Source organism: Amblyomma maculatum, chromosome 2 (assembly GCF_055883805.1).
Source record: "Amblyomma maculatum isolate TAMU_Amacu chromosome 2, ASM5588380v1, whole genome shotgun sequence".
NCBI lineage: Eukaryota > Metazoa > Arthropoda > Arachnida > Ixodida > Ixodidae > Amblyomma > Amblyomma maculatum.
In genome coordinates, this window is record NC_139345.1 from 199,976,691 (window position 1) to 199,988,643 (window position 11,953).

The following is an 11,953-nucleotide window of genomic DNA, read 5'->3' on the forward strand; positions in this document are numbered from 1 at the left end:
CCCAAATGCACACTTCAAGCGTCATCTAAATTTGCACTACCGAAACGACGGGAAATGCATTTGTGCTACGCAAAACAATCGGGCTTCGTAATCTCTGAATGTGTAGACTTGCCCCTGTCATTATTCTGCAAGTAAAAGAACTCATCTGGGCCACACCGCGTTGTTTACGGATGGGATAACGACCATAGGGAAAGACGCACCTGAATGTTTGAGTGCTGAGCGTCATTCTCGATGTGTGTCGAGTGATGGGCCATTGCTGAATGTTTACCTGCATATTTTACTACCACACAATAAAAATAGCGACATGCGTCATAAAAGGTTGGATGTTCTTCACCATCCTCATCATCAGCCTGACTATATATCCACTGCAGGGCGAAGGCCTCTCTCATATTTCTACACCTAATCCGGTTCTGTGCCAGCTGCATCCACTTCACCCCTGCGAACTTAACCTCATCCGTCCACCTAGCTTTCTGCCGCCACCTGCTATGCTTTCCTTCCACTGGAATCCAGTTTGTTACCCTTAGCGACCACCGGTTATTCCCTCTTCGCACTACATGTTCTGCCCATGCCCATTTCGTCTTCTTGATTTCCACCAGAATGTCAGTAACTTGAGTTATTTCTCTTACCCACAAGGCGCGCTTCCTATCTTTTAATGTTACCTCTACCATTTTTCGTTGCATAGCACTCTGCGTTGTCCTCAACGTAAGTAGAGCCCGCTTGGTCAGCCTCCATGTTTCAGTCGCCTGACCCATATCTTCCCACAACCACCTCGTGTCGCATACCGAAAGTCGCGAAATTTGCATGACTTGCTAACTTCATCTAAAATGACTAGCACTCTTTCAACTGGCTGCCGCCCTTGCCAAAAAGCCACGTTGTTGGGTGTGCGATCATATGACCACCACTACAGTTGTGAAAAGCAAAGCATCAGACTTTTACTGTAAAATAAAATGTAATTTCACTCGCGACAGTAGCAATGTCATCTATCTGCTCCTTCCTGTGTGTGCAAACTCCAGTACATGGGACAGACTGAACTGCCGTTCAGGTTATGGTTCAATAAACCCAGATCACATGCTAAAAGCTTGACTAACCTTCCACTTTCCAAACATGTCGCTATGAAAACCCAGGAAAAATATATTTTTTTTTCCCAAGAAGCGTGATTAGTAATAAAGTGTAGGTGCATGACTGTGTTTATGTTTCTACATAATTTTGCTTTTAATACAAAAGAGTGCTCCAGTAAACTTGATTTGAACTTTTTACATGTCAGCTTATAAAAACATCTTTTTCTGCATGTTTCACCAGATTCTACTCAACGTGTATTGAATTTTGCATATTTTTGGGTAAAAGATGATTACATAACTTGTGCATGATTCTTGGTTATATCTTAAAAGACGCAATACTCGTTAATCATTGCCTTCTGCGCATGTGAGTGGTTATTTTGTGTGCAATTGGTTTGTATCTGCATGTTATGCCACAAATGCACTTCATGAGCGCCACACGCGCCATTACGAAATGATGTAACCTTTTTGACAATGCATTATTTGTGGTTGTACGCGCATTTTATTCTATTGTCATTACAGTGTAACTACTTGTCACATGTCCTTGGATAGTGCATGTATCTAAGCTGAAAGCATAGGATGCTTTTCGCATTCCTTGACGAAGGCAGGGCCCCGGCCAAACCGTCGGAAATAAACAATTGTTTTCGTCTGTGCGCCACTGCCTCCTCTTATACATATTTCTGGATCCTGGAAGACTTTTATAAAACATATATATATATATATATATATATATATATATATATATATATATACATATACATATATACATATATATACATCGTTATGATATCCCCAAACAAAATACCAGTCCTAAAGAGCCTCCCTACCTCCTCTTTGAACCTTGTACTCTCCTAGACACACTAAAGCGGCCCACGTAAATGGCATGAGGTTGTGAATATAGCCGGCTTAGCTGAATCGAAAAGTCCTCTCTAACTTGCAGAGTAATCTGCCCAAAGGTCTATGAAAGTTTTCACCCCTGCGTGCACTCGCACCAGGTTGCAAGGCGCTTTCGCGGCTGGTGCAAAATATTATGGCATATTTGAGGCACCCAATGCTTGATTAGGGCTCATAATTTACTCATCACATTTTAAAAATCTGGTTCGGTCCTAACCTAGGAGGCATACGAGCAGCCATTTGAGCGCATTTTTTTTGTAATGTTTGTTTTCTTTCCGTGCATTATGTAATAGCTGTGGTGAAACAAATAATTTTAACGCTGCGCAAACTATAAGCAAATCGCAATCTGAACGATTCCTTTCCAGTACTGCGTATTTTAGCTGCTAGGGGAAGGCGCAATGTTTAGGTTCTTAGCAATGTATGAAACTTGGTTTGGTTCGGTGTGCGGGGTTTAACGTACCAAAGCGACTCAGGCAATCTGTCAAACATAAAAATGATTATGCACGCATGCGTGAATGCCTGCCTACACCCCGCATAATATTTTAGTATTAGTAAAGGTCTTGACTGACTTGCACAAAAATGATAAATACCTTGAAGGATGGTTTAATTTCTTAGTTGTCCACATAGATTCATAATCGAGACATAACTGTGTGCCTCGAGTAAAGCCAACAAGATCAGGTGACCAAACCTGGTCTGTTACGTTGCAATTGAACGGTGTGCATGGCTGACCAGCCCGCACCTTTACCACAGAAATAATTAAAATATAAAAAACAATCTTACAAACTTTGACTAGCACAAATCAGGAACACGTAACCTCCATACCGAGAGCGCTCTGGCGCTATCAGTAGCCGCGCGAGCGAAACTACGGCTTTGCAACTGCCAAACTATTTGGTAAAGGGTATCCGCCGTGCTTGCGCTTTTGGTTGCTTTGAAATCTTTGCGGCTGGCTGTTCGTCAAACTGTATAGTCGATTACAGCCTCACGGCACGCGTTCTGCACATCTCGCGCTGGCAAAGACAAATGCAGTGTTCACAAGTGGAACGAATTATTCGGCTAATTCATACTAATTTTGTGTAATAATAATGCTACCCTGACTTTTCCAATCTGATTTCCGCACCCAATTAATTGTTATGTACAAGCTGTTGTAGCGGCGGACAGAGTGACGGAGCCGGTTCTGTGGCGAAAAGAAGAGTGCTTTATGTTCGCAAACACAGAATTATATGGCGGCAGTCTGCCTTATTGCGTAACTCAAACGAACCAATCACATTTGACAAATGTTCGTACACAGCTTCATATCACTAGTGAAACACTTGCAGTGCGCAATATATATTTGTCTTCTTATCTGTTCGAGTCTGCACATCACAACTAATGATATTTTGCGTGACCGACTGGTGTCTCTATCATAAGTGAATGGGAACCCGACGCGACGAAGGTGGTTGAAGAAAAAAATGCCACTGCCTCGGTAGCTTCAGTTTCGGCTGATCCGATAATAATAACTAGTTCTACACGGCTGAAAAAAAATGAGACATCGGGAAATCAATACAAATGCGACGTGTTTGCTCGCACTTTCGGCTTGCCGTCTCTTTCTGAAGTTCGGGCTGGGACAATTGTTTGCAGACACCTCGCGAAGGTAAATATATATTGCGGACTGCAATGCATATTGATGGGCGTTCAGAGTAAACCAGAAACGCTACAGCCAGAGTATTTGTGCATTACCGTGCACAACCCCGAATACTTCTCTCCACTTTTGAACTAGGTACTTCCCCCTGCTATCGCCAAATGTGTCTATGAGACTGGAATTCACTTTCGGTGGTTTTACGATAAGCCAGTCACGAAAATTTCTAAGAAACGTCGGAAGCGAAAGCGCTACATATACTCGTGCGCACCTCGTGTGGCAGCCCAGAACAAGCATTTGGCTGCGGTGCCTACAGAATCGCCATCGCGCTTTCAAAACAGTGGCATTCAATTTATCTCCCATGTATTCGTCCATACACACGTAATCGTCGTTGTGTATATACAACGATTATCCCATCCACTGTTGGAGGAGTCTTCAGGATACATTCATAAAGGAAGTCTTCGTCATTCAAGACCCCCTTCAACCCAAATCCGCTAATGGATAGGTAGCACTACTAGTTTCCTTGTCCACAGTGTTTGACTTGTCCCTTTAGATATCCTGTATCGAGAGTTAAAAACAGTATAAATTGGGATACTCTCCATCCTAAGCCCAAGCAGAAAGAAGAATAACCGACCACCTGACATATTTTTGTGCATTATGTCAGCACTTATGAAAGTGTCAGTTGCTTAGACGACCTACGACAGTTAAAACACTGATAAACACCCAGTATCAATCGGATCACACGAGTCTCGTCCCCGATGGATTGGTTTGCTCCGTACGGTCATGACATTTCATTAAACCTCGTGTTAGCTGCGTAATGACTGCGGAGCCCTGAAATATGGAGCGCGACCAGATGCCGGAAGAGGGAGGGGGCAGGTATATTTCAAACATAGCAGAGACGCTAGCCAATAATCAAAGATTGTAAACGTATGGTCCAGCTAATAGCAGGTGGTCCTTGTTCGCATTGAGGAAATAAAATCAGTAGTGGGTCGTTCCAAATATAGGCTGGAGTAATTGCAGACAAAAGCGTGCGTAATCGAATTAAGTCTTGGCATGCTGTTATTGAAATCAGTGTGATCGTGTGAATGATAAAAAATCTGAGACAAAGGCGTGAGGCTCAAATCAGCCATTGAGAGCTACAGAATAATCTCATTTATCTTTGAAACTAGATGAAAAGCCCTTTTGAAAGGCAGTGCATAACATTATTGTTCGCAGAAGCCAATAGCCAAGCTAGTGAATATGCACTCCATGTAGGTAACGTCGAACTCATATACCCAAAATGAAATGGTATTTCGAATGATGCGCTCAAATTATGGGATAGCACAATTTCTTTTAAATGTTCCAGCATGGTTAAACACTACTTAGAGGCAATGAAATATGCATAAACTAGAGCATACGCCAATTCCGATTTAAACACGTTAAGTGCAAGCGTGCGGGTCACGTTCACTCTGCTTAAAAACGAGCGAAGACACTGGCAAGTCCGATTCACCTCACGCAGTTATTCTGCGTACGCGTATGAGTAGCCGCTTTTCCCCAACTTTTTCTTCAGAAGATTCTATATTAGACGTTTTGAGAATACGCGACGTTCGGTCAGCAGTAATCTCACGGACGATAACTTCTACGCGACGGGTGAATTGCAAACATTGTCTGGGTGGAGGCATTTATTTAGGAATTTTGATGCCCCACATTTTGTATAATGCAGAGACTCTGGTTCAACTGATTATAAAAAAAACGGCTCAGGGTACCTGTGCGTCATCCAATAGTTGCGGCAGGTCGATGTCTTCCAGAATACCATCATTGAACACCAGGCCATGGGCACCCATGTTCACCACAAGCTGCACCAGGCCCCGCAGCACGACTGGAGGGCCAAACCGACTGGATTCCCAGTGGAGCACTCCTCGATTTACAAGAATAAGCAAAGCCTTGGTGGATCCCCGAATCTTCTCCGCCACTTCCCTTTCCTGCGCCACTGGAACGGGAGGGGCGTGTGGTAAGCTCTGAGCATATTGTTACGGGAAATATTCACTGTAAGGCACTTTTCCACACCACTGAGGATGATCACAGCTACCACAGCACAGCACTTGCACAGCACAGCACTCGTCTGCGTCTTCTTCTTCTCGGAGTCTGTCGCACTTCTTTTTCGTCAGCACGGCCAGCGAATACCACTCAGTAACACTACCCCCCCTCGGGAAAAGCACAGTCCCGGTGCGTTCTACGTTTGTGAAACAGAACGTGCATAATAAGGCTTTAAGCGGGACACATGCACTATTTCAGAGGATGGCGCTCTGGACGAGGATTTTGGAGGCACAGATTCAACTTCGTATGTGACGTCTGTCACGGGGCGCAAAACTCGGTAAGGGCCTGTGTAACGGGGCAAAAGTTTTTCACACAAGCCCACGCGACGGCACGGGAGCCACAGCAAGACGAGTGACCCAGGACTGTAGTGGACATCACGGTGGCGACTGTCGTACCGGAACTTTTGAGAGTCTTGGGATGCAGAGAGCCTGGCATGAGCTATCTGGCGGGCATCATGAGCGCGGGCTACGGCATCACTGGCGTAAGTACTGGTGGCGTCTGCCGCGGGTAGTGATGTGTCGAAGGGCAGTAACGGGTGTCGGCCAAATAACAGATAAAATGGGGAGTATCCAGCGGTAGAATGGACTGATGAATTGTAGGCGAATGTCACGAAGGGTAAATGAACGTCCCAATCCCGGTGGTCGTCAGACACATACATGGACAGCATGTCTGTGAGGGTACGGTTTAGGCGTTCGGTGAGGCCGTTGGTCTGGGGGTGATAGGCTGTGGTGAATTTGTGACGGACGGAGCACGAACGGAGAATTTCGTCAACTACTCGCGACAGAAAGCAGCGACCACGGTCAGTTAGTAGCTCACGAGGGGCACCATGATGTAGAATCACGTTTTCTAGGAGGAAGTCAGCGACGTCTGTGGCGCAGCTGGTCGGGATGGCTCTGGTAATAGCATACCGCGTAGCATAATCGGTGGCGACGGCGATCCATTTGTTCCCTGAGGCGGAAACTGGAAATGGCCCAAGAAGGTCAACACCTACGCGGGAAAACGGGTCAGTGGGTATGGGGATCGGCTGCAAATGGCCTGAAGGCAAAATTGTGGGTTTCTTTCGACGCTGACACAATTCACATGCAGCAATGTATTGCTGGACGGAGCGATAGAGCCCCGGCCAGTAGAAGCGTCGGCGCAGGCTGTCGTATGTGCGAGAGACACCCAGGTGGCCAGCTGTTGGAGCATCATGAAACTGGTCAAGGATGGTGGAACGCAGATGTTGAGGAACGACGAGCAAAAGGTCTGCGCCGTCTGGTCGCATATTGCGTCGGTATAGGGTGTTCTCGTGGAGTACATATAAGGCAAGAGATGGATCAGGTCGGTCGCAGGTCAGACGGAGGATAATGGAATGGAGTAAAGGATCTAAGTGTTGTTCGTCGGCAATGTTAGAAAAGGCCGACACAGACAAGACACATGCGTCATCGTCAGAGTCGGTAGGGCTAGGGGAGTCGACGGGATGACGGGACAAGCAGTCTGCATCTTGGTGAAGCCGGCCGGACTTGTACACGACGGAAAATGTATACTCTTGTAATCGAAGCGCCCAGCGCCCCAAACGGCCTGTAGGATCTTTGAGGGAGGAAAGCCAACACAAGGCATGATGGTCTGTTATAACAGTAAAATGCCGGCCAAACAAATAAGGGCGGAATTTTGTAATAGCCCAAACAAGTGCCAGGCACTCTCGCTCTGTGATAGAGTAATTTTGTTCGGACGTAGATAAGAGGCGGCTGGCATACGCAATCACCCTTGTGTGGCCGTGTTGTCGCTGGGCAAGTATAGCTCCAATGCCGTGGCCACTTGCGTCGGTGCGGAGTTCAGTATTGGCAGATGGGTTGAAATGGGCCAAGATGGGTGGAGTTGTGAGAGCAGCAATAAGTTCCGAGAAAGCTGTAACTTGTTCAGGCCCCCAGGAGAATGAAACGTCTTTCTTTAGGAGATTGGTGAGAGGACGAGCTAGCGCTGCAAAATTCGGGACGAATCGTCGGAAATAAGAACATAGGCCAATAAAGCTTCGAACATCGCTGGATGAACGTGGAGTGGGAAATTCTCTGACGGCACGAATCTTGTCAGGGTCAGGCTGAACGCCGGCAGCATGAACCAAGTGACCAAGGACTTTGATTTGTCGGTGACCAAAGCTGCACTTTTTGGAGTTTAGTTGCAGTCCCGCGCGGCGAAAAAGCGCTAGGATTGTAGAAAGGCGACGAAGATGGCTTTCAAATGTAGACGAGAAAACTATTACATCGTCAAGATAACACAAACAAGTGGTCCACTTGAAGCCTCGGAGCAAAGAGTCCATCATACGTTCGAAGGTTGCTGGGGCATTGCAAAGGCCAAAAGGCATGACTTTGAATTGATAAAGGCCGTCAGGGGTGATAAACGCTGTTTTTTCACGGTCTCTCTCGTCGACAGAGATCTGCCAGTAGCCGGAACGAAGGTCGATGGACGAAAAGTAGCTGGCGCCGTGCAAAGTATCAAGCGCGTCGTCTATACGCGGAAGAGGATACACATCTTTTCTGGTTATCTTATTTAAATGACGATAGTCGACGCAGAATCTCCAACTGTTATCTTTCTTTTTGACCAATACAACAGGGGATGCCCAGGGGCTGCTGGAAGGCTCAATTATGTCGTTCGCCAACATTTTGTCGACCTCTGTTTGGATGACACGTCGCTCGGCAAGCGAAACACGATAGGGCCGCCTGTGAATAGGACTGGCGTCACCGGTGTCAATGCGGTGACTGACAACTGTGGTTTGACCCAATGGGCGGGTACCGAAGTCAAAAAGGTCACTGTAGGCAAGCAAAAGCTGTTTTAACTCTGCGGCGAATTGAGGCTGGAGATCAGCTGCAATCATGCTTTTAACAGGATCAGTTCGCGATGTAGAGGACGAGGGAGGTGTTGCAGGGACGGCATTTGGATTATCGGTAGTCAGAGCTGAAATGGCACAATCGGTCATCGGCGACAGGTCTGCTAGTGAAATTCCCTCGGGCAGAACCTGAGTTGATAAGCTGAAGTTAAGGACCGGGAGGGTGGTACGGTTCTGGGAGATATGCACAATCAGATGAGGAAGGGTGACGTGCCGCTGCAAGATAACATCAGTAATGGGACACGCGAGATAGTCGCCGTCTGGGACGGGTGGGAATGGTGACATAGGGATGTAGACGGCAGCTTCAGGAGGAAGGCGGCAGAACTGTGCTGATCGAAGGCGGGGTGAGCAGGAGGGGTCTTCAGAGCAGAGCGGAAGGTCCAAGCGAAGTAGGCCGGTAGAGCAGTCAATGAGGGCAGAGTGGGCTGTTAAAAAGTCAATGCCAAGGATAACGTCGTGGGGGCATTCTTGAAGGACGGTGAACAACACTGGAGCATGACGACCACCAATGGTAACTCGCGCTGTGCACATGCCAACTACGGCAGCAGGGCTTCCATTGGCGACGCGAACTGTGGGCGAGACGGCTGGAGTAAGGACTTTTTTGAGGCGACGGCGAAATGAGGAACTGAGAACGGACAGTTGGGCGCCGGTATCAATGAGAGCAGAAACGGGAACACCATCCACAAGGACGTCGATGCGATTATTTTGTAGGGCAGGGGTCAGCAGAGGTTTTTCAGTCCGGGTCACAAATGCAGCGTCACCTCCGGGAGCTGCATTGGCTAGTTTTCCGGTATGTGGCTGGAATAAGACGGGGACAAACGGCGGCGAGGAAGAGGAGAACGCGAGCGTCGGGTCTGCGGGGATGGTGAACGGTTGGCATCACGAGCAGGGACACCGGGGTCAACAGTGGTCTGGTCTGGGCGAGGTGAGGTATAGCGAGGGGCATAGTCTCCGCGGCGGTCGACGTAGGTGAATTGACGAGATGGCGTGTACCAACGGCTACGGCAGTGACGGGAAATGTGGCCAACTCGGGAACAAGTAAAGCAGATGGGACGATTGTCATGGGTACGCCACTCATTCGGATTGCGGTACCGATATCGGGGCGAGAAACCGGCGGTAGGTGAGGCGGCTGCAATTACTGGAGGGGCAGGTCCTGAATCCACGGTGTCGGTGCGGCAGGTAGAAGGAAGACCCATATTGGCAACCTCTTGGCGAACAACAGCCTGAATGAGTGATATGGTAGCCAAGGTATTGTCGTGGGTAGGCGAGAGTGAAGCTGCAGGAGTCATTGCCTCCAGCTCTTGGCGGACGATGCGGGTCAGAGTAGTGTCATTAGTTGGCGGTCGAGGAGGCGGAAGATCGACACAGGAAGAGCTGGCAGCCGTGTTCGGTAGACGGTCGAAACGATGCGATATGCGTCTCTGTTTCGCTTGTTCGAAACGTCGGCACACTTGTAGTACAGAGTCCACGGTGGAACAATCCCTGCATAAAAGGAGGTTGAAAGCATCGTCGGCAATGCCTTTTACTATGTGGCCAACTTTATCCTCCTCAGGCATGGCGTGGTCGACTTTGCGGCACAGGGATAGGACGTCCTGTATATAAGTGATGTAAGACTCTGTAGACGTTTGCGCGCGAGAAGCCAGCGCCTTTTTCGCGGCAAGGTGACGGCCAATGGGCTTTCCGAAGAGGTCGTGTAGCTTCTGCTTACAGATTTCCCAAGATGTGAGGTCCTCTTCATGGGTCTCAAACCACACCCGCGCTGTCCCAGTCAAGTAAAAGATGATATTAGCAAGCATAAGTGTAGGATCCCACCTGTTGTGCTTGCTGACTCGTTCGTATAGAGCCAGCCAGTCGTCGACATCGACGTCGTCGGTCCCACAGAAGGTTCCGGGGTCACGGGGATGGGCCATGACGACAGCAGGTGCGGCGGCAGTAGATGTAGCGGCGTCAGTTGTCATAGTGGTGGTAATAATGCGTCGGCCGCTGCGGAGATCCAGCTTGTGACGGGGATCGAAAGATTGACCTCCACCAAGTGATGTTACGGGAAATATTCACTGTAAGGCACTTTTCCACACCACTGAGGATGATCACAGCTACCACAGCACAGCACTTGCACAGCACAGCACTCGTCTGCGTCTTCTTCTTCTCGGAGTCTGTCGCACTTCTTTTTCGTCAGCACGGCCAGCGAATACCACTCAGTAACAATATAAACACACATACAGGGAGTGACACCGTCGCTGCACCATAGTATTCACGACTCTAATGAACGAGAGGGAGCGCTGCGAAGTCGAGCCAGTGCCACGCTGGGCAACATGGCGAAAATATTGAGGACCGCGTCTAGGTCGTCGCTTCAGAATGTATTCATCGGTTCCTTGCTGATGGCGAAAATTCGTGGTACTTTGTGAATGATGGTCGCGTTTTTGATGGTTAGCGCTTCACCCTAATCTGTACGAAGTGAACAAGAGACTATCAGACCGATATTCCTGCGCCAGCGTCGCTGGAGATGACGAAAAATATGATTTCAGAAAAAAATATGCTTCTGCACATTTCCCGGGCTAATAACTGAAGCATGGTATAAAGGGCGATAGAAATGTACCTTGCAGCTGCGTATTGTTTTTTTTTCCTCTGCTGTGCAAAACTCTATTCTTAAAGCATCACATAGTTTTTGGTAATGAGCTGAATCAATTTTTTCTAAAATTTTAATTACTAATTATTCATTTGTTGAAATATTTTACTAATATGCAAATTCTATAAACCATAGTGCTCTTTCATTTACCACAAGACATTTTGATCAGTTTTATTGACTTTTTTGAACAGTAAAGTTGAAAGGCCTGCCGTCTATATCTACCCACTTCTATTGACCTTCCCAGGCTGAAGACCTTGCGCAGGATCCAGCAAAAAGACCGCCACGTGCCGGTATGTGGAGCATGCGGCCCAGAGGGTGACAGAAAAATAATCGAACCTATGACGCTCAGAATCTCTTGATTGGCTCTGATTTTAAAAAGTCCCGTTCACTGCAAATACCGCACATACCGTCTTTAACAGGTTGAAAACTTCGCTCCGCAGCCGCATAGTAGATGCCTAAAGGCACTCCAAAGAATAAAACATATTAAAATACTACAGAAAGGCGCCCTTTAACGTATAAAGAATTAGAGCTTGCTGGTAACATAGTGCTGTGTTGCATGACTAATAAACAACGCCTGTTTCTCGCCAGCTCTTTGCGGACTGTGAAGCTGCAATCTGCGAAAATACATATATGCAAAAATCACATCAGATACTTATACTGATTAATTTCGCTTAAGTTCACTCCTTTATTTCTCTTTCAAAAATGAAAGAAGGACTAGTGACAAAAGGCGATTCCTTTCTCGAATCCTGAGAAGTAAACCTTTTTGCGTACCCTAATCACTATTTATTAATCCACAAACAAACATTGCATATGAATTTCGTACC